A 27,902-nucleotide genomic window follows, 5' to 3' on the forward strand; every position below is an offset into this window, starting at 1 on the left:
TGTGTCAGCAGAGTGTTTAAGGTACAGTGAGTCTATAGTTGGGAATAAGAGTACTAATGAGATTAATAACTAGAGGAATCATAAGTAAGGTCTCTTTCTCAACCATGTTAAACTGAGCTGCTCCTTCTTGGAGTTGTCCTAAGATGAGATTGAAAGGCTAGAGGACAGCCTTCCAGCTCTGCCCATGCCAGTTCCCCTTGCTTCATATTCTGAGTACCCTTTAAAGGCTTCTGAAGTGAACCTTGGTCATTCTTTCTGGGTGCCCAGAAACATCAAATCCTCCTGACTTTCCCAATCTCTCTTGCATACGAACCAGGCTCCACCAGTGAAATGTGCTTATACCAGGCTGAATAAGAAGCCCAAGCTTCTGAGGAGACTGTGGGTTTGACCAGTTCTGGAGGCAGCAGTCAAGCGAGACCTGTGGCCAAGTGGCTGGATGTACACCCAGTGGTGGCGGCAGGGTTTCTTCCACTGGAGTGTTTCCATGATGACATTTGGGTGTTATTCCTGGCTGCATAGCCTCTTAGAAAATCTGTGAGCTTTCCTTTGATAAATCTACTTGTAACTACTGATAGAGAATTGAACTTCCTGTTTTATGCAGCTAAAAGCCCCTATGTTATAAGCTCAAAATCTATTACAAAGACATCACCTCAGTGAGGCTGTCTGTGGCTCTTCTAGAATACATTTTTTCTTCCTCCCACTGGACGCCAGTAGCTTTATTCAACACAGGATCTGCTCCTACTTGTTTAAGGGTCGTTTCACTTTTCCTATGTCTGACACCAAGGCCGATGCATGGTTGTCCCTCAGTAATTGTGAGTGAGGCAAGTCATACTGTGATCCAGGTCTCATTGTCTTGTTGGGAGGTGCCCATAATGCCCTGCAAACCAGCTTGCACACTTTTGCTTGTAGGGTCTGAACAGGCATGACATAACCATGAAGGAATTTTCCAGGAATCCCTGTCTTGTTTAGCATGTCCTGTTCAGAAGTCTCACCTGGTCTGGTACTAGATTCACCCTTGGTCCCAGTGGTGCATGCTTTCACTTCATTTACATTTGTTAGTTTCTTTCCTGTTACTACTTCCAGCCTATGCAGCTGCAGTGAATTCACCCTCTAGTTAGTAACAGGCCTGAGTTAATTTGGGTTCTATGGTGTCTATTATGGTTTTATTTATTTATTTTTTGCATCAGTTTTTAACTAGAAGTAGCAACTTGGTATCACAGCTGAGTCCCAGATACTGAAGCAAGGATGAGTATGTGAACCTTGTCTCAGTATTTCACCCCCTTGGGCTCTCACCTGCGGGGGAACCACTTGCTGCTGTCCTCTTTGAGCAGCCGTGGAAGTATCTGCTCAGTTGGCTGATCTCGCTGCAGGCGCAGGGATTTTATTCACTACTATCCTTTGTTCTGTAATGATATCAAACATTTTTTGTGGGGTGCAGGACCTGCTGCTCCCCTCATTTACTCCCTTTCCAAAGCCTTCTCTTCTATTATTGCCAAGAGCCAACCATGGTGCCACATCTCATGAATATTTTTTAAAATCTATTACTCCTTCAGCAATTTTATGTCACAAACAGTTTCATACACTTATGAGTAAAAAAATTCGAGGAAAGGGATGCATTTGTGGATACTGTGATGACCGAGAGATTCTGTAACAAGCTATGATCCTTTACTTACTGTTTAAATAAATATCTGTCTGAAAGCTTGACATTTCAGGAGTCAACAAAAAAAGGAAGACAGGGACCACCCAGATGAAATGGTGCAATTTCATCTCACTGTCCTCTCTTAATTAATTTCAAGGTGAAACTCGAAGGGACCATGAAAAGGTGAAATGAAAATGAGAGGCTTAGAGCTTGTTCTATTTTTGTTTCCTGAACTTAATATATCTTAACATTGGAAGGCAAAATTCAGGCATTAGCATGGTATTAGCCCGGGGGAGCTGTGAGAGTAGAGGTCAGGCAATAAAAGGGCACTAAACTATGCATGTTGCATGAGGGATTAATTGCCCAGAGCACATGAAGAGAATTATGGCAGTTAATATCCAGAGCCTGAGCAAATACTGACCTGGGAAAATGGCTGCATATCTGAAAACAAAGGAGGGCTCTAAGGCAATGCATAAAAAAAGGGATTAGCATCTTTCTTCATTACCGATATAAGATGATTTGGGGGAAATCGCCAATAATGAATCACAGTGTTTAATTTGGCCTAAATATTTAAACACTTAAATTCGGAGCATTGCTCATAGTGATTGAGACTGCTAAGAATATATATGTAGGAGAGAGGAGCACCTCGTGGTGTTTCCTGGCCTGGCGTACACCCGATGACCAAGCTCACTCGTTTTGTAAATCTGCAGCTATAGTGCTGTGTAGTGAAGATTCAAGTTTATGGTCCAGAGCCTGAGGTACTATTAAATCCTAAGCACTAAATGGGAATTTGATTATGTTCGCTCCATCCTATTTACTAATGCAGAAAATTGGCTCCATTAGTCAGAACAGCATTTCTCACTTGTGGGCGTGGTGGGGGCAGCACAGGAGCCCCTAGGAGAATGCGTCACGCACTCCCAGGGGTGCACGAAAATGCATACTTAATATCATACAAATTTTAAAATGGAAAGTCACAATAAGTCATTATTTTTGTAATGTAAAGTACATTAGAAAAGCTAGAGGAAATGTCTTGGTTGGTGAGGGCACATGGAATATAAACTCTTCTCTGCCTCTTGGTGATTCCATTATGACCACATGAGCAAGGCCTGTGGACACGTCCAGTAGGGCAGAGGCTGCAAGAAAGGGGGATACACGTATGTTTATCAAAAAAGCACTTAGTTTAGAAAACATTAAGAAGCATGGTCCTGTAACAGGTCCCATACGAGGCCACATTTACTCATCACTTAACTGGAAAATTCAGTCTAGTGGAGACTTGCCAACCATTTTGATAAATAGGAGATCAACTGTTACCATCTGATTTTTTTTGCAGTAACCATTTCTGGTGGTATATAGACCTGACCTTCATATGATAGTGTGTTGGAAATCAGAGGGGTTCTTTGTGGCACTGCAGACTTCTTCCACTGCTGGGGGCAGTTTGCTGGTGTGGAAGAAAGAGGATTTATTGGGAACAGATGTCCTTTTTGATATGATTCCTAGCAAACAGGGTAACCGAGTGCTCACTAATGCATGGAATCTGTTACAACCATTCTCTCCCTTTGCTTGAAGGAAGCACACAAGTAAGAAATATCTTTTCTTTCATCATTTCATTTCTCATTAAGCTTGTTAGGAGAAGAAATGACATTAAGACATTTTCTGTTAACTGTTACATTTTTCCCTGCTTCCACATCCAGCACTGATTAAGGTTACAAAATCACCCAAGGAATTTGAGAAAAGGAAGGCAAGGTTGGAAGCATGTAATTATCACATAGTTTGAAGAATAGTGGTTTCAACAATCTTTTCCTTAACACACTAAGATGTTATGCTAAAAGTAAAATGTGGAATCCCTAGTATATGGTTAATCGTTCAAAAATCATTACACTAGCTTTAAGAACCATATTTTTCTTTTTCCTTTTTTTTAAATCTCATGTCCTTTCGATGGTCTTATCTGCTCTGTTAGGCAGAAATGTGTCCTCTTACCTGTATGTAGAACCATTCGGTGATCCTTCTATTAAACACAGGAAGGGCACTATGGTTAGGAGTGCTCGATGTTTGCTCCTGGATTTCTCAACTTAAAAAAGCATTTGGAGAAATACAAAGGAGGCCAAAAATGTCAATAAAGAAACGAAAGGATCTGAGTTCAAATTCTGAGGCCAAACGTTATGTTGCTTGTACTGTCAGGAGAGAACAAGAAACTACAATTGCTGTGTGGCGATCTGGAACCGTGTTCTTCACTGGTGTTCTAAGGGATGTGTTTAGTTCTTTCATGAAAAACGCCATGTCCGTGAATAGTTAAGCTATTGTTAACCATCCTGGCAGAGGAATGGCTTCCAGTGATACTCCTCACACTTGCTGTGCTGGCTATTGTGACGTGAAGATGTGGGACTAGATGTCACATGGCAACGTGAATGCATCCTACTGTGGCTGGCCCTGAAATGATGTGGGTAAGAATTATTGGAAGGCACTGGGAGCTTTTCTGTGGAACGTGCCTTCCATCATTGCACATGTGATATTGTAATCAGAGGATCCAGTTCTCATTGATGCCCACTCAAAACCATCGATGACATAAAACAAGATTTGATCAATCTGGCTAGAAAAGGGTTCTTCCTATTTTTTCCATTAAGAATAATGCTATAAAATTGCTGTCATATAAAGAGGCTATTAAACAATAAACAGCAAAAACAAGTATAAAGAAAGTATGACAGAAGTGAATAAGATAGTTACTTAGTAAATGCATGTTATTTTTCTGGATCTGAGGATCATTGTAGTATTTGTCAACATTTTAAAATTTAAAATTTATTGGAATGTTTTTAGTCGGAACCCTATTGAATTTTGAATCTAATTTCCTATTTATATATATTGCATTCTTTTTCTTCAGAAGGGCCCCTAAAATATAAGATTCAGGCCTCCTAAGACCTGGGTTTGTAACTGAATATGCTACCCTGGCTTATGATGACAAGTCCCAGACCTTTGCCTTTCTCGATGTGTATGCAGAGGTCCCCCTGAGGAGGATGTTTTGAAAGCATCGCCAGACAGCTCATCCATTCTGCCAGCATCCTCATGGCTTACACAACTTCCCATCAGTAAGTCTGGTGTGGGTTAGGGCTCTAACAGGACTCGTGATTGAGTGACTCATCCAGTCTTTGGTCTTCGGTGCTGTCCAGAAGGATTAATTCAACATAATTTATCAAAGGGAAATAAATCTTGTTAGTTCAAATGAGCCTAAGTAAGACTAAATTTTTTTTTGTTCTTACAGACAATAACTGCGAATAAAATAAAATGGTAAAGGATGTAAGGACTATCCATCATTAATAAAAGAAGGAGTCTCATTTGCATTGGTTACTGATGGTGTTTCGGCTGAGTCTCGTCTTAACTATCATTTAAAATATATTTAACTACAACGGCAACAAAATAGAGTATGCAATTCATCATTCAGCTGTTGTTTGCCCTCAGAACATAATGGAACCACATAGTACTTTGGTTTCCAGAGAGTGATTTCTGGATGAAAACGCACAGTCTCTTAGCACGGATAAAAGTCTTAATTGAATATACATGAAGACAAAACACAAATAATAGAACAGAGAGGAAAGAACAGCTAAATTACTCTGCTGGAGTGAGTTTGCAACTCAACACTTGCTGGAGGGAGGGGAGAAGCCAGTGACGCAACAGTGGTGGCCTTGTCATGAATCCCTGGGGTGATGGAGGTGCTGCTCTTATGCAAGTGACAGGCTCAGGATGTCATGACTTTGAACTAGAATTCAGAGTTCTCTCATAGTGCGTACCCGAGGACTGGGGATATCAGGGCGCCCTCCTGTGCTGTGAATGCATTGAGGCTGCTGTCTCCACTTCCCCTTGATGTCCAAACCCCCCACCCATCCTTTCCCACTTCTTTTTCCCCTTTTTATGAAAGGGAGTGAGGTTGTTTAAACCTTACTCCCTTTTATAAAAACATTATTATTTTCTTGCTTGTATTGTATAGGTTATACAGTGCCTGTCATTTGGCAAGTACTCAAACATTTGTTTGAATTAATGATCATGGTTAATGATAGCAAATATAATTTGATATCAATGATAATGATGAAAATTACATAACAAAGAGAATAATAGTAGGTACTACAAATTCAATGCTGAACACATCTCACATACTGTCTTTTTTGAATCTTCACAGATTTTACAAAGTAGTTATAATTGTTTCTATTTAACATTTCAGAACAGTGAGATATGGGTAAATTAAGTAATGCATTCAAAACTATGCAGCTAAGATCTTTTGGGGGGGAAGGAATCTGAATAGCATGTTTTTTCTATATTTACCTTTTCTATAGAATAAAAGTATGTTCTATATAAGTATACTATATTTAATATATAATTCACAGTTACATGTATATAGATCTATTATGTTTCTCTTACCATAATATGAGCTCAGTGAAGGCAGAGATGGCTCCTATTTCAGATTTGTGTTCTCAAATACATGTGGAATCTACAGTCCAGTAAATTCATTCCCAGACCTTTGTTTTCTCTTGATAAACTGTTCTGTGCATTTTGTCTGGTGGGTGTTGAGATTAGCGAAATGCACAGCTGCCTTGATTTAAGGCACAATGGCTCAATTATATTTCAAGAATTTAATGTTCAATTCTGTGCAGAAAGACATCGAATTAGAAATGGTGAGACTTTTAAAATGATTTCATTTATTTTTTAGAGAGAGTGGAAGGGAGGGAGAAAGCAAAGGAAAGAAATATTGATGTATGCCTCTCACATGCCCCCAAATGGGGACCTGGCCCACAATTTAGGCTTGTGCCCTGACTGGGAATCAGATTGGTGACCTTTTGTTTCATAGGCCACCTGTCAATCCACTGAGCAACACCAACCAGGGCAGAAATGATAAGACTTTTATTTTTAGTGCAAACGTGGGCATAAATTAATTTTGTAATTGGAAATATGTGGACTCATTAAATGGGTCATAGCATTGCAATGGACTATTTTGGTACTCAATGATTAGATTCTTGAAAGGTATCTTTTAAAAAATGTAATTATATTTTATTGATTATGCTATTATAGTTGTGTTGGTTTTTTTCCTCTTTTCCCCTCTGCACCAAGCACCACCCCCACTTCCTCAGGCAAACCCTACACCACTGTTCATGCCCATGGGTCCTGTGAACAGGTTCTTTGGCTACTCCATTTCCTACACTGTACTGTACATCCCCATGGCTATTCTGTAACTGCCTATTTGTACTTCTTAATCCCCTCACCTCATCACTCATTCCCCCACACATCTCCCTCCCATCTGGCAACCATCAAAACATATCCTTGACTCTGTCTCTGTTCTTCTTCTTAGCTTAGTTTGTTTTTTTAGATTCAACTATTGATAGATATGTATTTTTTGCCATTTTATTGTTCATAGTTTTGATCTTCTCTTTCTTAAATAAGTCCCCTTAACATTTCATATAATAATGGTTTGGTGATGATGAGCTCCTTTAGTTTTTCTTTTCTGGGAAGCTCTGTATCTGCCTTTTAACTCAAAATGATAGCTTTGCTGGTTAGAGCAATCTTGGTTATAGGTCCCTGGTTTTCATGACTTTGAATATTTCTTGCCAGTTCCTTCTAGCCTATGGAGTTTTTTTTGAGAAATCAGCTGGTAGTGTTATGGAAACTCTCCTGAGAGTAACTAACTGCATTTTTCTTTTTATTTTTAAGATTCTCTATTTTAACTTTGGCATTCTAATTATGATGTGTTTTGGAGTGGGCCTCTTTGCACCCATCTTGTTTTGGACTCTCTGTGCTTCCTGGACTTGCATGTCTATTTCCTTCACCAAATTAGGAAAGTTTTCTTTCATTATTTTTTAAAATAGATTTCCAATTTCTTGGTCATTCTTTTCTCCTTCTGGCACCCCTGTGATGCGAATGATGGAATGCTTGAAGTTGTCCCAGAGGCTGCTTATGCAATCCTCATTGTTTTGTATTCCTTTTTCTTCTTGTTGTTCTGTGTGGTTGTATACTTCCTCATGTTCCAAATCATTGATTTGATTCTCAGCTTTATCCACTGCACTATTGTTTTCCTGTAAATTGTTCTTTTGGTGTATCAATTGTTCATTGGTGTATCCTTCATTATTGACTGGTTCGTTTTTATGCTGTTGAGGTCCTCACTAATTTCCTTTGGGCGCCCTTATAACCATTGTTTTGAACTCTGCATTGTTTATCTCCATTTTGTTTCACTCTTTTTCTGGAGTTTTGACCTGTTCTTTCATTTGGGCCATGTTACTTTGTGTCCTCATTTTTGCAGCCTCCCTGTGTTTGTTTCTATCTGTTAGGTGAAGCTGCTTTGACTCTATGTCCTGGTAGTGTGATCTGAAGTAGTAGGTGTCCTGTAGGGTCCAATGGCACAGCCTCCCCTATCACCTAAGATGGGTACTTGAGGTGGGAACCTTGTGTGGGCTGAGTAAACCTTGCTCTTTTAGTTGAGCCTTGGTTTCTTTTGGCAGATCAGGAGAGAGATTTACCCAGGCCAGTCAGCTACAAAGATTGGCTGTGACTACTTACCACCAATGCCCACCCTCCATGGAGGATCACCTGTGCAGGTACAGAGTGGTAGTACTCTGACATTTTCTGTAGTGCCCACTGGGTGCACTGGCCCTGGGGTTTCCCAGGTGGTGCAGGCCAAGGTCAGCCCCAACCTGTGTTTTGCCAGGCACCATTCTGCCTGAGCTATAAAGCAATCTGAAATGGCTGCTACTTGTGTAGAGCTTGGAGATACCCAGGCAAGGCCAAGCTATGAATCTAAGCTGGCTGCTGTTAATGTTGGGCCTGGGGCTCACTGAGGCCAGCTGTTGCTTGTTTGATAGTACTTAGAAAATTATGAAGTGTGAACCAAGACCAGCCATTCATATGGAAAATCCACTTGAGTGGGCTCATAATTTGGGTGGGGCAGAGTCTCTGGGGATCTTGAAGGCAAGTCAAACAGTGTGATGTTTGACTTGCCTTCAAGACTTGCCTTCAAGCCTAGCCAGACTGATGGAAACGGATATGGCACAGCTTGCCAGTTCTGTGGGAGAAGAGTTTAGAAAAGGGACAATGGCCTCTGCTCCCCTTGATGCTAGGCACTTCAGTTTCTCCTTGTATGCCACTGGTGTCTTTCAAGTTGCTACCCCGGGGTCAGAGCTCAGAGGCAGTGGGTCTTAGTATGTGAGATCATGTGTAGGTTCTTTCAAAGGAACTACTTGGGGCTCCAGAAGTTTCCTTCAGTGACACAATTCCATCTGGTTTTTGCATCCTGAATTTGCAGGAATGTATCTTCCTGTCACTGGGACACTGGGCTGGGGGGCCTGGTATAGAGTGGGACTCCTCACTCCTGTGGTATTCCTCCCAAATTTTTATCCACTACACATGAATGTGAGACCTGCCCATTTGGCATCTCTGCCCCTCGTACCAGTCTGGATGGGTGTGGTTTCTTTAATTCTGTAGTTTCAGACTTCCATTCAACTCAATTTCTGATGGTTCTGAGTGATAGCTGTTCTGTATTTTAGTTGTAATTTTGATGTGGTTGTGCAAAGAGGAGAGCCATGTGTGCTTACCTCTCCATCTTGGCTGGAAGTCTGGAAAAGTATCTTTATGTTAGCATAGTTTTCCCTAAAAATGGAGCTTAAGTAAAAAGCTTGAAGGCAGTTGGCTTATATGAGAATATGGTCCTCGGAACAAAGTGAGGGAGGAAGGAAATGAACAGAGAAGGGTAGCCAATGCAATGGCTACTGTTATGGGTAATTTGGTGCTTAATTCTGTTGGGGAAGATATGTCTAAGAACCATTCATCTGAAGGAAGAAAGGAGAAATGTTTATCCATTAGTGCCTTTCTCCACTGGTCAAGGAAGGGCCTTCATGATGTTAAATCCTCTGCTTCTGGATTGGGATATTGGGGAGTGAGGGGGTGGATTCCTGAGTGGTAAAAAAAAGTCAGATTGCTGCAGCATTGGTTAGAATAAGGGATGAAGCTGAGAAATTTTTCAGTGTATTCAAGAAGTGTCAGATACACTCGGGAAATTAAACATACTTTTATCAAGCTTGATTTACATTTAAAAATAAAGAAAAAGCAGGATATATGAGATTAAAAAATGTTCTATCATTACATTAATATGAACAAATCACCAGCTCATGGAAAGAATATATAAAACTATGATATAAAAATATTTCTAATAATGTCCAGCTGATCAAGATGATCCAGCTAACATGAGTCTACTGGCTGGGTTAGTGTCTGTCATCCACAGTAAAACAGTTTTTGTCATCAGAAGAAAAAATTCAAGACAATGATGTCTTGAACTTAATGCTTTCCCTAATGTTAGTGCTGTCATTGTCTAATCTTGTTTCACCAGAATGACCCATTCACCTGGTGTGGATGAGATCTTTTCTTTTTTTAATTGAAGTAAATGTTGACTTTTTTTAATCCCAGGAAGATTAACAAATGTTTTCCAGTCTAATGTATTAAATTTAAAAACTCACTTTAAATTTGTACATTAAAATAAATCACTGGGGAAACCATCTCTGTACATCTGAACAGTACAGAACATGAAAATTGGGGATGCTCTCAGTGGGGAGGAAATCACTTTGTATCGTGCGGTGGGTGTGGTGCGCTGTTTTTGTTTCATGACCTAGCAGCCCCCTTTAAGGGTATTCCTTTGAAATATATTCTAGTGACTAAAATAATCTGCCTAGAGATTTGATTACTGGATGTGAGATCTCTCTGTATTATTTTGGGTAGAAATCCTGATGTACTCTCATAAGATCTTTTTTAAGCCTGAGGTCCTACCAAAAAACTGTTAGACTTGGGGAGGTTATCACTGAGGGAAAGAGAAAATACTAAAAAAGCAACTGACAAAAACCTTACAAATGAATGACAGAGACTATCTGAGGAAAGAAAACATAAATTTTCAGATCATGATACACATTGAATATCAAGTAGAATCAGCAAAAATATATCAATTGTTAGTCACAGTAGTGAAAATGAAAAATGTCAAGGATAAAAGAATCAGAGGGAAAGAAAGATTGCCTTCACAGAAATCACAATTTGATAAATAATAGTTTTCAGATAAAAAAGAATGGATTTGGAAAAAATAGAGTAATATTGTCCAAGTGTTGATTCAAATTAATTCTTAGTCTGGACTTTTATACCCAGTTAAATTATCATTACAGAGGAAGTACGATTGAAGAGATTTTTTAGGCCTACAAATATCAAATCCATAAATCCGCACTTGAAGAGTTATTAAAGGACACATTTCACAAAGAGAAGACATGGAATGGATAGCACAAATACTGATAAGTTTAACTAATGAGCTTAAAAATGTTTTAACTACTCAAACTTTTTCCACATTAAAAGATGGAATTCTAGGCACAAGTGACTGGAGGTGTGAAAGCATAATAATTCTTGTAATAGTTCTTGTAATTTGGGAGAAGGAAAAGATACTGAAGAACTTTACATTTTATAAGAAAAGTGAGATTCCAGACCAAGATAGTGACATCTGTTGCCCCAACTTTTAAGGTTAGCCCCCCCCCAGGGACGGCCCCCTACAATGCCTAGCTGAGAGCTACTCCAGCTTGCATTCCTGAGCTCCACAAACTATAGCAAGCAAATACAGCACTCACAGTGGCTATTCCCCAAGGCTCAGTGCAGTGGGAGCAGGCAAAACACCCATTTCCTAGTCTTTCCTGGGTTGAAAGAGGTTTGACTGCATACACTACAAGGCACTGCCTGAGGATCTGACACTTCTTCAGCATACATGTACATTCTGGCATCTGTGTATATTCTGGCATATATGTATATTCTTTACCTGAAGCCCGAAAGACCTGGTGAGCATTTCCCTTGCCTTCTCCCTCTGATTCTCTTCAACAATGAGATCTATCACCAGAATCTCCCTTGAAGGAGCTTGTCTACATGTCTGGTACCCCAACTTTTACAGCTAGTTTGTGAGGTATGGGTCCCCAAATCACACAGTTCTGATAGCCAACAAAACTTGTCCTACACTGGTCTATACTAGTTGTTGAATTTACCTGTATTCCTAACCACATTTAGAATTATTTATGGCAAAGAAGGCATGACAAAAGAAACAAGCTCAACAAATCACAAAGATATATAAAAGCTATATATACTTAAAAAGCTCTGAATTTAGGTCGCAGTTGCTATAACAAAGGAGGGAATGGAATTCCTACCCCCAGCCCCTTTTTATACACTAAAAGTGCCTTAGCACGTGTTGCACGGTCACTCCATCCATCCACCCATCCACCCATCCATCTATCCATCCATCACTTTGAGTCAGTTCTCCCTCACAGTCCTGTCAACTTTGGTTAGGTTAGAGCCAGGAACAAAATGTGGATGAGGGCAAGTTACTTTATAGCCCACTGTCCCCTTAGAAATTGACTTATATACATCCACAAACTCCTTCTTGTATATGACCTACCTATTTCCTTTGTTCCTGAAACCTGGGTCTAGTTTATACTCTACAAATTCAAATTGGAGTGAAAACTTAAGCTGTTCTGACATAGGGAGTTTGGAATCATTTCATACCTGGCTGGGAGTGACCCCTCATTTGACCTGTCAGATAAAAATCCAACACTTTAGATAACAAAAGGGCTTGGAATTGCATGCTTGCTACCCAAATAAATTTCCTTCCTTTCAATGCAAATCAAGAAATAATCGTAGTCAAAATCATCAGAAAAATTAATTCCTCTAGGTAAAGATTCTGACCCCTGCAGTTTTTATACACTGTCTTCCCACTGCTACATAAATTGGGTTAGCGTTTTATCTTTTCTTATCTTTCTTAAGTTTCCCAAGTTCCTATGGGTTAGAAAGAGGAGAAACTTTTCTCTGTGTGAGTGTAATAAAGGAAAAATTTACTTTTATCTTTTACCTTATTATCTTTCTAGAATTTATTTTGGCAGGACCCCCAAAGTTCCTAGAACCTGCTGAGCCCAATTGAGCAGATATCTTAGTTCAGTTAAAGGTGTTATTATTTCACAACTCTTCTGAGAGCTACCAAGAAATAAAGACTCTTGACGTTTCTTTAAATTTAGTTATTTTTCAAGTACAGTTTTCTGTATATTTCTCCCATCCCAGCCCACCCCAACCCATGCGCCCCACCTCCCTCCCATTTCTACCCCCCTTAGTTATTGTCCCTGTGTCCTTTATACTTGTTCCTCTAAATTCCTCCCATTTTTTTCCCCTTAAATTCCCTCCCCTCTCCCCTCTGGTCACTGTCCCCTTGTTCTCTATTTCAGTGTCTTTGTTTTTATTTTGCTTGCTTATTTGTTTTGTTGTTTAGCTTCCTGTAAAGGTGAGATCATATGGCATTTGTCTTTCAACACCTGGCTTATTTCACTCAGCAAAATGCTTTCCAGTTCCATCCATACTGTTGCAAAGGGTAGGAGATCCTTCTTTCTCTCTGCTGCATAGAATTCCATTGTGTATATGTACCACAATTTTTTGATCCATTCATTTACTGACGGGCACCTAGATTGCTTCCAGCTCTTGGCAATTGTAAATTATGCTGCTATGAACATTGTGGTGCATAGGTTCTTTGAAATTGGTATTTTAGGGTTCTTAGGATATAATCCTAGCAGTGGAATTGCTGGGTCAAAAGGCAGGTCAATTTTTATTTTTCTGAGAAAATTCCATACTGTTTTCCATAATGATTGTACCAGTCTGCAGTCCCACCAACAGTGAACTAAGGTCCCCTTTTCCCCACAACCTCTCCAACATTTGTTGTTGTTGCTTTGTTTATGATAGCCATCCTGACTGCTGTAAAGTGGTATCTCATTGTGGTTTAATTTGCATCTCTCTGATAACTAACGATATTGAGCATCTCTTCATGTGACTCTGGATGTTCTGTATGTCCTCCTTGGAGAAGTGTCTGTTCAAGTCCTTTTCCCATTTTTTAATTGGGTTAGTTGTCTTCTTAGAGTGCATTCACATGAGTTCTTTGTATATTTTGGAGATTAAACCTTTGTCTGAAGTATCATTGGCAAATATGTTTTCCCACATAGTCGATTGTCTTTTTAATTTAATGCTGTTTTCTTTAGCCATGCAGAAGCTTTTTATTTTGATGAGATCCCATTTGTTTATTCTTTCCTTTATATTCCTTGCTCTAGGGGACATATCAGTAAAAATATTGCTGCGTGAAATATCTGAGATTTTCCTGCCAATGTTCTCCTCTAGGACTTCAATGGTGTCACGGCTTATATTTAAGTCTTTTATCCACCTTGAATTCATTTTGGTGTATGGTGTAAGTTGGTGCTCAAGTTTTATTTTTTTGCACATAGCTGTCCAGTTCTCCCAACACCATTTGTTGAAGAGGCTATCTTTACTCCATTGTATGTTACTGCCCCCTTTGTTGAATATTAATTGAGTGTAGAGAGTTGGGTTGATTTCTGGGCTCTCTGTTCTGTTCCATTGGTCTATGTGCCTGTTTTTATGCCAGTACCAGGCTGTTTTGATTACAGTGGCCTTGTAATACAGTTTGATATCAGGTATTGTGATCCCTCCTACTTTGTTCTTCTTTCTCAAAAGTGCAGCTGCTATTCGGGCTCGTTTATGGTTCCATATAAATTTTTGAAGTGTTTGTTCTATGTCTGTGAAATATGCCATTGGTACTTTAATAGGTATTGCATTGAATCTGTAAATTGCTTTGGGTAGTATGGACATTTTGATGATGTTAATTCTTCCAATCCATGAACAAGGTATATGTTTCCATTTGTTTGTGTCTTCCCTGATTTCGTTCTTCAGGGCTGTGTAGTTTTCTGCATACAGGTCTTTTACCTCCTTAATTAGGTTTATTCCCAGATATTTTATTTTTGTTTTTGCTATATCGAATGGGATTTTTTTCCTTGATTTCTGCTTCTGCTGATTCATTGTTGGTATATAAAAATGCCTTTGATTTCTGGATATTGACTTTGTAACCTGCTGTTTTGCCAAATTCATGAATTAGTTTGAGCAGTTTTTGGTAGAGTGTATAGGATTCTCCATGTACACTATCATGTCATCTGCAAACAGTGACAGTTTTGTTTCCTCCTTTTTGATTTGGATGCCTTTTATTTCCTTTTCTTGATGGATTGCTGTGGCTAAAACTTCCAATACTATATTGAATAGAAGTGGTGAAAGTGGACATCCTTGTCTTGTTGCTGATTTTAGTAGAAAAGATTTTAGTTTTCGCCCATTGAGTATGATGTTGGCTGTAGGTCTCTCATATATGTCCTTTATTATATGGAGGAATGCTCCCTCTACTCCGCCTTTGCTGAGTATTTTTTATCATAAATGGGTGTTGTACCTTATCATAAGCTTTTTCTGCATCTATTGATATGATCATGTGGTTTTTGTCTTTGCTTTTGTTTATGTGATGTATTACATTTACTGATTTGTGAATATTGAACCATCCTTGCATCCCTGGAATGAATCCCACTTGGTCATGGTGTATGATCTTTTTGATATATTGTTGGATGCGATTTGCCAATATTTTGTTGAGGATTTTAGCATCTATGTTCCTCAGCGATATTGGTCTGAAGTTTTCTTTCTTTATTGTGTCTCTATCTGGTTTTGGAATGAGGATGATGCTGACTTCATAAAAAGAATTTGGGCATTTTCCATCCTTCTGGATTTTTTGGAATAAGACTTTTGACTTTTTATTTTCTTTCATCTTCAAGCTCTAGTAAATAGTTGCTACCAGGGAGGTGAGGCAAGTGAGAAAGGAACAAATGGTTATTTCTCATTAGGTGGCAGAAGTAGAGCAAGTGTGGCTTCATAATGCCATAAATCCATCTACTGTGGAAAAGGTTGCTTTTATCATATCACTGTTAACATGCTCAATCATTGGTGACATCTCATTTATTATTTTGTTTTTTATGATTTATTATGTTTTTCTCAACAATGTTTCCACTCAAGGCCTGTGAGGGAAGGAGGCATCTTCCTTTGCTTGTTGTGAAAGAAAATTATTAATCCTCAATTTCTTAGCTTTTAGGGTTTTCATAAAGAAGTAGGATTTATTCAGCATATTTATAATTGATTCCATTGAAATTTCTTTATTATTATTCTTACTCTCTCACTTCTTCTATTACCGGAAGATCTCTGACAAATATATTTGGTTGATGTGGGCTGCCTAGTGGCCAGCTTATTTGGTCTTCCAGTTATTTCCTGAAATTTCCCTTGGGGCACTTTTGTGAATCTGGGTTCTGATTCAGGAAGCCTCAAAAATAAAGCTCAAGCATCCAGTCCTTAATGAAATTAACCCAACCTGCAGGAGAAGTAGGAGAAAATTTGTGCCGTGGAGTTCCAGGCGCACCAAAGAAAGGCACACTGGTCTGGTATGCTCCCCACTAAGAGAGCAGTGGTATGAAAAGGTGAACTGAAATCTCACACTCCAGGGGCTCTATGGGGCAGGAAGTGAGTGTCAAGAGCATGAATTTAGGAAAGAGGAAGAGAGGGCTTTTGAGATTACAGAAGGCTGTGCAATTATGATGTAATTCTTCTCTTATGACAACCTCATCTTATCTTCCATAAAAATCTTCCATAAAATCACTATATTGTATTATGATGGTTTAAGGCATGGCATGGAACAGAAATGGTAGTCAAAGCATCAAAAGCATAAGCAGGGAGATTATGAGCAAGAAAGGCAGGACATTTCTGAAGGATGCAGGTAGGGGCTTTTCGGCAGATTGGCCAAGTCTCTGAGGAATAGGAAAGCTCAAAGTGATTACAGGTTACACATGGGGTCCACCTAGGATCTCTGGACTATAGTGTGAAGTACTCAGCAGCATCTTGGAATGGATTGCCCCTCTAGGAACGAGCCAGAGGTAGGCCCCCTCCCCATGTCTGCAGCATCCTGGCTGCACAGTTCTGAGGAGTGCTGCCTGACTCAGGGTGTCCTGAGAATATCACTTCAAAGTCAGAAGAAAGTTGTAGAAACCATTCCATGGTCAGCAGAGAAAGTCATCATTTAAGACTTGATGTTCAGCCAGAGCTGAATTTATAACTTAACGTGAGCTTACTCAGTGGTGTCTAGAAACTGCATTTTAAAATGCCTCTTAAAGTCTTTTTCACTACCTTTCCTTCAGAGCCACGTTTAGAAGAGAGAGGCTTGTCCTAACTGGTCTACCTATATTCCTAACTGTTTTGTATATGTTGCCTTTAGACTTGCCTATGGCATAGAAGACATTTTGGGAAAAACAAGACTAATTCTCAACAAATCACAAAGCTACATAAAAGCTACATATGCTTGAAAAGCTTCGAATTCAGGTCCCAGTGGCTGTTACAAAGGGGAGAGTGAAATTCCCACCTCCTCCCCTATTTTATGTAATAAAAGTGCCTTGGCATCTTTGCAGCTGTCACTGCTACAGTAATCTGGTTTACAGATGTTTTCCTCTGAGCATCACAATAAAGAGTACCATGTGCTATGAGAGAAAAAGTATGGAAACTACATAGGTTCAAGAACTGAAAATAATATAAGAATAAAAATCTGTTCACAGTGCTGACTGTTACCACCAAGGTCTTTGAACATAATGGCAAACTTCTGCCTCAAAGCCTGTCCCCTGTAAGACACTTAAAGTAAAATTGCCCTGTCACCCTTTGCCAGCTCAATTCAAAATTGTGCCAGGAACCTCTTCTCCCACCCAGCAGTATCATAAACATAGGTGGCTTAGCTGGTCTCCATTCACTGTCCAGCTTCAGGCATCTGTCAGAGTCCGTGCCCCCAGGCCTCCGCTCACAGGCCTGCACTGGCTATGGTTGGCAGGCCTGCTGGTGACTGTTGACACGCCCCTCTCCGAGGGAGGAGAAAGAACCAACTGACTTTTTGCCTCCTGGCTCCATTTCAAAGGTCCTTACCCAGAATCCCCTGTATGCCAAAAGACAATAGATGGTCTGGCCTTTCAACCAATGATGGCCATTGTCCCCCCCATTACAACTTCTTTCTTTCAACCCTCTGGACACTTATAATCTTACAAGGGCAGACGGACAAAAGTCACATTCCTCTGTAACTATTTCCTGCTGGCCCAGGATGTAGTCCTACCTGTCCCCTGGTCCAGAGGTCTCTGAAAAAAGGAGTTCTGGAGGGAAGTCCAGAGGGAGAAGGATCTTACAAGTCTCAGATCAGTTGGTTGCCCCTGTAAAGCAGTGTGCATGACTTCCAAAGGATAGCATTGCTGGACAGGCTGGCAACCTTGTTGTATACCAAAGGTGATAAATTTCACAAGAAGGTTAGAAGGCACAATCAAAAACACAAGATTGCCCCCTTGTGCAATCTTTTTACAATTGTCCCCTTTTAATACTTCTGAAACTTTTCTGTCCAAGCCACTAGGCAGAAAAGAATACCAGTTTTCAAAATGAAGTCGATAGGCTGCTTCATACTTCACCAACTCAGCCATCTAGTCCAGTCAAACCTTTGAGTCTCAGGAGGTGGCCATGCAGGTGGGCTTCTCAAGTGGGAATGACATTCAGCTACAAGGCCTTTGGTAGAATGATACCACGCAGTGACAATTTGACAAGTCCTTCAAGTGAACTAGTTCAACTTCTATGTGAAAATAAAATCTGAGGACAGCTAGCTGCACTAAATTTCAGTACTTGCAGTTGAGTCTTGTGATTTTCCTTAAAAGCTCATTCCTCCCCCTAAAATTACCCTTATTATCATCCAAATTCTAGAAGGATCAGGTAAGAAGAAAATACAAAGCACAAAGGAAAACCTTGTCCTTCCAGTATCTGTCAAAATTTTATCTATGCTTTAAACCTCAATTTCTTTTTAAAACAGACACAAAATAGCAGAAAGAAAAAAGTGGGAGAGTAGAACTAGCTTTAGAACCTTGTGTCCCACACTGGTCTTCCCAGGTCCAGATGGCAGAGGCGTTCTCTCGTCTGTTTGTGCCTGTTCTCTCATGGTAGAAACAGGATTCTCGATGTAAAAGGTGGCAAGTTCCCCCAAGATCAGAGAGTAAGCAAAAATAACTGTAACCAAGAACTGAGGTGTCTCTTCAAGTTTAAAACTCTCAAAACTTTCTATACTCATTCAGGAATAGACATGACTCTCTTTCTAGTACTTTTTAACAATGGAAAGGGCCGTACCCTAACTTCGACACCAAATGGCCAAAGTCCCTAGATTAGTAGACACGTAAATAAAGGAACATTGCCACTTTGTGTTCGGGGTGCTGTCTTCTTCTGAAAGGGAAATTTTCAATCTTCCCGCAGAGTGCAGGCCAGCTGTCTTTTCAGCACTGACCAGTGGAGCAGGCTTCAAATTCTCAGGTGGTGCCCGTTCGATGCATGTGTGGTGGATCCAAGGCTTAATTCCCACTAGCTTTCCAGAAGAGTGCATTGTCGGCAGGAGGTCATAGCTGGCTGCTGTTCAGGGCCTTGAGTCTTCCAAGTCTTTAGTAAGACTCAGTCTCCCTGCTGAAAAGGGTGCAGGAATTTGTTAGATGGATAGATGGACCTGCAATGACCAAACTTGTACAAAATAATTAGTGTTTGCCCTCAATGTTGCACATATTGTTTAACTTTTGACTCCAAATCTAAAGGGGGCATTTTAAAAACATATTTGGAAGGATCTCCTATAAACTATTTCAAAAGGGCTTAAGCCCACTTCTGGGCCACCCTAATTCAGAGCAAAGCAATGGGGACTCCCTGGGCCCATTTCAAATGCATTTCCTGCCATATTTTTTCCAAGATCTTTTTTTATGTGTGTGATCCATTTTCTCACTCTTCACAATCCTCTGATCCCCAAGTTGGCATTCTAGGGGTTAAAGAAATGACTATTTTTTTTTGTAATTGTCCAGTTAGTCCAGTAACTGTTACTGCATACAAACTTTTATTAGTTAATTTTGTATTTAACACTGAATATGTACCTCCCAAATCTATAAGGAAATCAATTGGCTTGTTCCCCACAATTAGATGTACCTGGGGCTGACATGGGAAAATAGTAATAGGTTGAGAAATATCCAAGGCAGCCCCTGGGCTTCTTCATTTGTCATCAGACTCTCCTTGGTTTTTTATCATTCCTCAGCAATGTTTTCATCTATACTTTCTCTTTTGAGTTGCAGGCACTCCCTTCTCCAATGGCCATCCTCCTTGCAATAGGGACATCAATTGGTGCCTAGTGGACCTCTCTTTTTCCCTTTAGATTGCAGGGGTGTTGAGCCTGTGGCCTGTGGGCCACATGCAGCCCAGGATGGCTGTGAATGTGGCCCAACACAAAATCATAAATTAACTTAAAATATTATGAGATTTTTTTTTGGTGACTTCATGTTGCAGTGTACTTAATGTGTGGACCAAGACAAGTCTTATTCTTCAGTGTAGTGCAGAGATGCCAAAAGTTTGGACACCCCTGCTTCAGGAACTCTCCTCTTCTTCTGGTCTTGCCACCCTGTTTCTGAGAACACCATGGCCTGTTTTACCTTCCTTTCTTCCTGGGTATTAAAGACTTTGAAGGGGTGTCCAACCTTTTGGCATCTATGGGCCACAATGAAAGAAAAAGGGTCGTCTTGGGCCACACATTGAATACATTGTGACACGTAATCACAAAAAAAGTCTCATAATGTTCTAAGTAAATTTATGATTTTGTGTTGGGCCTCATTCATAGCCATCCTGGCTGCATGAGGCCTGTTGGCTGCAGGTTGGACACCCCTGCTTAAAGGCTATGTCAGCCAACTGAGAGGGATTCATTCCCAGTGCCCATCTCACTTCTGGAGTTTCCTTCTAATATCAGGGGCACTTTGTCCAATAAAATTCATGTTCTCCATCTGCACATTCTCTGGTGCCTGTGGATCAGCATCAGTGTGCTTCCTGTTGGCCTGGTAGATTCTCTTTAAAAATTCAGAAGGGTCCTCATGTGGTCTTTTTGAAAAGCCAGTATCCTATCCAGGCTCTCTTGTTCGAGAACACTTTTCTTATGTCCTTCCGGTGTGTACTTTCTGTAATGTCCCGGGAAGGCTGGTTCCCTACAATTTGCGTTCCAGTTAGGGTCTGTCAAGGGAATTGCCCCAGCTGGGTTGGGGTGCCATCAGGATTCCTTTGGTGGTGACATTGGGCCTCTTTCTAGCCCTATTTGTAACCAGCCATCTCTCATCTGCAGTTAACAGAATGTTAAGAAGAGCCTGTACATCTGTCCAGTTCAGATGGATGAGTGGCAGTAATGGAGGTGATAAGATTTGCCATTCTCTGAGAATACTTCCTGTACGAGGGGTTGGAGTTCTTCCAATTCAGTAAGTTTGAGGTGGAAAGCGGAGTATGGGCCCAACAGCAGTCAGTGGGCTGACCTTCCTGATTTACTCTGCCTATGGGACACTGCCTCAAAGGACCTGCCTTGCTCTGGGCAGGGAGGCTCCCTGGTGAACTTGTGTGCCCCGATGGGTCTTTGAGGAGGAGACCCGTCCCTTGTCATATAGAGGTGGGGCCGTCGACTCTCTGGTCTCCACTTCCGGGACAGCTTGCAAAGGGTGTGGTAGCAAGGAAGCTTCTGGGTCCAGAACATTGATGAGGTTTATTTCCTCATTTTTCATTTCTTCCCATGTCTTATTATCAGGAAGAGGTTCCAAGGCCCCATCCCTTCTCTGTACCATCAAGTGAACCTCTGTCTCTGGTGAATCCCTGTCATGCAGTGACACAAATGCCTTGCCATACAAACTTCATCCCATTTGTATAACCGTTGACAACACTGTTCCAAGTGCATAAGGAGGGTACAGTAATCTAGGGAACCATCCACGAGTGACCTTTCCCCACGACCCAAAATGTACGTAGGGGAGGCCACACAGTGTTACAATAATAAATCAATACCTTCTTGGACATCGGATAATTGCAGTACCTGGTCCAGTTCACTGAAATTCTACCCACTAGGGCTCCCTCCAGAGGCCAATGCAGGACAGCTCTTAATGCCCCTTAATGCATATACAAGCCTGGAGCTATGACCAAAAACTTGCAGGCAAACTTTGAACCTATAAGAGAAACCTGAACGCACAACTCCATCTCACAAGCAGGTTTTGGGGTTCTATCTTCTGCCGTATATTTTGGTATATTTTTGGTATAATATACCACATCAGTATATTTGGTATACTGATGCTATAGTTTGGCCCCCAAGCAATGGCCGCCCCCCAATTTGGCCAGTCCTCATCCAAACCCCAGGTCACAGCCCCCAAAACTCAGGTGATCCTTTTCCCTTCTTAAGGGTTTATCCCCTTTCCAGGCCATTTTCTTTCTACCTGCCAGGCGTACTTGAGTGGCAGTGTCTCTCATGGGCCTGCTGGCAACCCGGAAAACGCACAGTCCCACTCCTCCAGGGTTCACCTGCCAAGAGCAGCCAGGGTCCTGGTGGTAGAGTTGCATTTTCTCTTTCCAAACCCAAACAGTACAGGGGGTCCCACCATTCACCACCCACCAGGACAATCTCCAAAGACAGAGTTCATTAAAAAAGAAAGGAATCTTTTACTTAATGGCAAGTTTCTTCCTAAAATATCTGGGTAATACAAGTTAGGGGAAAGAAAAAGAGTGTGACATCAAAAATAGCTATTTAAATATTTGTCATCACAACTACTACATAGGCTCAAGAAGTGAAAATAACACAAGAATAAAAATCTGTTCACAGTGCTGACTGTTACCACCGAGGTCTTTGGAAATAAGTGGCGAGCTTCTGTCTCAAGCCTGTTCCCTCTAAGACACTTAAAGTAAAATTGCCCTGTCACCCTCTGCCGGCTCCGTTCAAGGTTGTGCCAGGAGCTTCTCCCACCCAGCAGTATCATAAACGTGATCCTGTAGCTGGTCTCCATTCACTGTCCAGCTTCAGGCCTGTCTCGGAGTCTGTGTCCCCAGCCCTCCGCTCATAGGCCCACACTGGCTACGGTTGGCAGGCCTGCTGGTGACCACTGACACACACCCCTGGCTTGGAGAGGAGAAAGAACCAACTGCTTTTTGCTTTGTTTGAAATATTTTTGTTTCAAAAATCCACTCCCAGAATCCCCTTTCTGCATGCCAAAAGCCAGTGGGAGTGTTCATTCTTCCAACCAATGAGGGCCCTGTCGGTCACATTGACTGTTGCCCCTCTCAGGCTGCTGCGTTCAGCAAGGGAGCACAGTCCCAGTCACACAGGTGCAGCTGAAGCCCTGCCCCCATTGCTGGGGGTGTGTGTACCTTCCATTGCACGAAGGCAAAGACTTTGAGACTATTTGCAGTGGAGGGAAGTTTGGACAACCAAGGCTGCCTGAATCAAATACCACCCACACAATTTTTAGTAAAAATTTCTCAGAGGCATTTTGACTTCACCTGCAGCCTGGGAGGCAGCTGCATTTTCATGGTTAATGTCACAGATTCATGTGAGGAAATGGAGCAGAAATCTATGTTCCCTCAGAATACGACTGCATATTGGGCCTCGTGATGGAGACATTAATTCAGTCGTAGAGGCAGTGATGCAGATAGATATGATTCAATTTTCAGAGTTAGGTGTCTGAACAAAAGTTCACTTAGACCAGCACTTGGGCTCTGCAAAGGGGCTCCAGTCACTGATTTGGGAGGAATACAGAATGCATTTCATCTCTGTTATTTGAGAATACATTTTCCTCCATTTATCATGGTAGACCGAGTCAAGACAGATATGGATTTGAAAGTCTGGACTTTATCTCTTTCACTATCTAACTCAAATAATACAGGTGCGACCACCCAGACACCAAGCCTTGTGTGAGGCAGGTTCCAGAAAAACAAAATTCTGCCTGGGACTCCATGAAATGGAAGTGTTTACCATTTTTTAAAATTGTTGTAAGGATAGGCATCTTGTAACAGATTGATTCTCCAGAAAATGAAATCTAGAAAGAAAAGACACAGTGATGAACTGTTCTCTATCTTAAGCAAAAAAAAAAAAAAAAAAACCAAAGTATTTTTCTTTCTTTGTAAATGGCAAAGATGCCGGAAGGAGGGGCTGGTTCTGAAAGCGGCACCAGCTAGGTTCCGCCCCCTCTCAGGGTGTGACAAGGTGAAGTGTGGGCCTTTCTTCTAGGGGCGGAGGAGGCGGCAGCCCTCCTCTAAGCTCCCTGCTGCTGTGTTGCACCCAAGAGCGGTAGCTCTGTGCTCTTTGAGCTGAATCCAGCACTGGAAACTCTGACCACAGTGACGAAGGACCAGTGCTGCATCTGCTTCTTGGTTCACTGCCTTTCTCTCTGTGCCCGGACTATGCACTGGGTATTGACCTGAACTCTCCGTTTTTCCTCTCAAGCCTCGGACAGTCATTGCCTTTGTCTAATGACTCAGTCACTGGCTTGAAATCCTACCTTTTCTGGGGGGATTTCTCCTTTTTTCTTGCCCTTCATATCAGTCACTTGCTGAGTCCTACTGAGTTTTTTCTGAATGATACATTCTTTCTATCACCCCAGTCCCATCGTCTCTCCTCTCACCCTGGTTTCATGACCTCTTACCTGAGCAACAGCTCTTGGTGATACCCTCTCCATCACAGACCAACGACCAAACGTGTGACCTGGAATCCCTGGCCCTTCTGCATCTGACCCAAACCTCTTATTTCTTTACAACTCTGCTGTGCATACTTCACTTCAGAGCAGTGCTCCCTATCACTATACTCCAGAGAGCCACGGAAGACCTTCCCCCTCAACCCCTCGACCCCTCACCCAGGGGCTGCCTTTAAGGAGAGGAACCTGAGAAGGTGGGCCTTTGGACCCCTTTCTGTGTCTCAAACACAGCAGTTTTATTTTGCTTATTGAGGTTCCACATAGGATGTTGTAAAACTAAAAGTCATACAGATTAATAGAGTTGAAAAACCATTGCTTTTCCATTAAGAACAAAAGTCCTCTGCTATTTCCAGTCCATGCTCTAAGCCTTCCCATGTCTGGCCGCTCATGTTCCCCCGTATCGTCTTCACATGTGGAGATTTTGTAGCGATTAGTACCAGGGAGATGGTCTTACCAAGGACAAAGCCATCACAGCAAGGTAGGCGTGCACAGAGGACATTCACCTAGAGAGCTTGTTTCTCTTACACATCCATGTCCTTTCACGTCTCTCCCACGTGTTTGGTGAGGCTGTGCCCTATTCCTGAAATGCTTAGCCTTTTAGCTCTACATAGCCAGTGATCATCCTTCAGCGCCCAGGCCAAATTCCCCTCCCACAGAAAGCCTTGTAAAGCCACAGTTGAATGTAATCTCCCTCCCTCTAGCCATATCTTTTGATTTCTCCTTCTGTTACTTTACTTAGCAGTTCCCATATGGGGTAACCTACCTAGTTACTTACATCCAAGGCTCATTCACCCCATAGTACTGTGACGTCTGAAAGGCATGATCTAATTTTGAGTTTGTATATTCGGTGCCAGTTGTCTCAGCCATCTTCAAATGGGCTAATTTAAATAGCCAGCTTGACCAGTGTTTAAAATTTATGATAGCTGAAATTGCTGGGTTGACTACATCAGTTGTGACACATAATGTGGACACAGCAGCACATTTCAACCTTCTAAGAACTCTTGAAGCAGCTAATTTCATTCCCTCCAGTTTCAGGAACAACCTCTCACCGTGATTCACGAGGTCATTGAGAAGCCATAAAATACCCTCTCCTACTAGCTGTATTTACAGCAGGGTCAGAAAGGACATTCCTTCCCATTGCTGTTGAGGAGGTTTCAGAGCAGACTGGGCATTATTTTTAAGCCTGTTCAAGGTTTATGCCAGCTCCCTATTGGAGACAATGATTTGTATTTCATTCTAAACCAGTAGTTTCTTTTAATTTTTTCGGCAAGATTTATATCTAATTCTATCTACTAAATTATTTTTGCCAAGCCAGGTTTTTCTCACTCTGCAAAGGGCTTAGAAAACTTGCAACAAGACATTTATTTTTCATTTAAAGAAAGAATCCTGAGGTTCATGTTGGGGTTCTTGTCAGTATCTGTGAGACAGACATCATGTTAGGATCTGACAACAACAAACATGAGGTTTGTGGTTGATGATAATTGAATGAAAATATTACCAGAGCAATGTGGGTGACATTGACTCTTGCAAATAAGATAAAAGTTTAAGTCCCCCGATTAAGGAAAAAGTTAATGCAGATAACTAGAAGAATAACTTTTATGCTCTGGTAATCTAATTATTTTAGAAAAAATATTAAATATTCACTGTTCCAGTGATTGCTTTACTTCTACAGGGAGGGGATTTAATTGAGGAGGATCTGACATTTATGTTGGGGTTTTACAACTGCCGGGCCGTAGGAGTCAGTGGGCACTGATGGTACATCCATGAAATGTGGGGCGCTCTGCAAACCTGGGTGCTTCACTGTCATGTGAGCAGAAAAATCTGTAGACTGTGAGTCCCTCAAAAGCAGGCTATGTGTCCTGTGACAAGCTGACACAAGTGGAACCATTTAAAAATGGAGCCAGTGACTGGGTTGGGCAGAGTCATTAATCAACAAACATTTGTGGAATAAATGATGAATGCATCAACTGTTCAAAGATAATTTCAAAAGAAAGAGTAAGTTCATTTTTCTCATAAAAATATAAAATTTAACTCTTGACAAAAATGTTTTGTTTAACTTATGAGGGAGCCAGAAAGATATGATAACTGATTCAAAAAACAAGTATTTATAGATCAGGAATATTGAAATGAATATGTAAATTGTGGCAAAACTAATTTTTCATCAGGGCAAGGGGAAAGATAATTGAATCTCTACTGGGTGGGATACAATTTGCATATTTATAAACAGGAATTACTTACACAACTTGCATTGCTATCAGTTACCTATCATTTACACAGTTACAAAATAGCTCAAAGATAAGAAAACAATAAAATCTAAACCAGAGGGTTGTGCTCTAGACAATGCATAGTTGTCTCTTGAGAGTACAATTGCTTTTCCCTGAAGAATACATTGAATGGGGTGTGACCTGCAGAGCTTCACAAATGGGAGGGTACCAGTGGGTCACCCGTTATCAATGCTTAAACACCAGATGCTGTTCTTTCATAGAGCCCCAATACTGGAACTTATTTTCTGTTTTCCTGTTGGTGAGATAGTAATGTGGTAAAGTAATATTTAGATATGTTCCAAAGCACCTCCACATACATTATTAATTTTTATAACAACCCAGTGAACTAGTCAGGGAGAAGATGGTTATTCCTGTTTTGTGATGGGAATGGTGAAGGCTCAGATAAGCTCTTGCTAAACTGAGGAGGAAGTGGTGGTCCTGGGACTTAAACCCCTATTTTCTGATTCCAAAACTCATGTTCTTTCCATCACAAAGAGCCCAGATTATCTCACAAATGAAATGGGGAAAATTTCTTATGATTATGTGTGTGATAGACTTTGGCAGGAGTTTATTTGGGGAAAGAAAAATACCACATCTCTTCATGCTGTACAGAGACACACAAGAAAGGTGCATTTCTTCATCTCTTTACTCTGTAACTTTCTTAAAATGACCCTGGATAGTGAATGCTTGAATGTCATCACTTGCATAACATCTCCATATAATCATAGGCTTAAGGGACACTCAGTACCTTCCTGTTGGAAGCACCTTCCAACAGCTGGGACTGAATGCACATTTGTATATTCTATCGGTTCTCTCTCTAACCCTTAATATCTGGGGTTGTATCTTTTATTTTCACCATCACTATCATTTTTTATGAAGCTCTACATTAATTTTTAATTATCATTTAATTTTTAAAATTTTGTTTTCTCCAACAATCTTAAGAAAGAGATATTTTATGCATGATAAAACTAGACCTTGGGAAGGTTAATTAGCTTGGTCAGCATCACCCATAGTAGGAGGTTAAAACTCGATTCTGGCCCCAGAACCTGGTCCCATGATCCCTGCAATTTACAATGTATTCATTAAATTTTTCAGTCTATGTCCAGTGATTTGTTATTACTGTGTGAATGATTACCATTGGGAAGACTCAAACATAGATGCAATTTTGACACAGTGGAAGATGTCTATTAAACTCAAATATCTAAAAAAATAAAATAAATGCCAGCAGATGTTTAAATCAAATGGGCACCATTGGTGGGAATGAGCAAGAAGGTGACTTTAAACTATACTTTCGACTTGGAGAAACATTAGTGGTGAAGCTGGATTATTTCTTATTTATAATAACCTGTGCTCAGGCAGAGCTCTTTCTTGTTCATGATTTTCCAGAGCTCAGAATTCTCCGATGGGTCTTTCTATTCTTTCTCCATTAACTCAGGTATGTTCCCTATAGTATGATCTGTGTTTAATTACACAAGCAATGGGGTTCCTCTAATTTCCCTTGGAAGAGAGTTTCCTGATCTAATTGTCTTCTATGCATTGCCATTTCTCTCA

Source organism: Artibeus jamaicensis, unplaced genomic scaffold, assembly GCF_021234435.1.
Source record: "Artibeus jamaicensis isolate MK-2021 breed Jamaican fruit bat unplaced genomic scaffold, CSHL_Jam_final contig_64, whole genome shotgun sequence".
In the NCBI taxonomy this organism is placed as follows: Eukaryota; Metazoa; Chordata; class Mammalia; order Chiroptera; family Phyllostomidae; genus Artibeus; species Artibeus jamaicensis.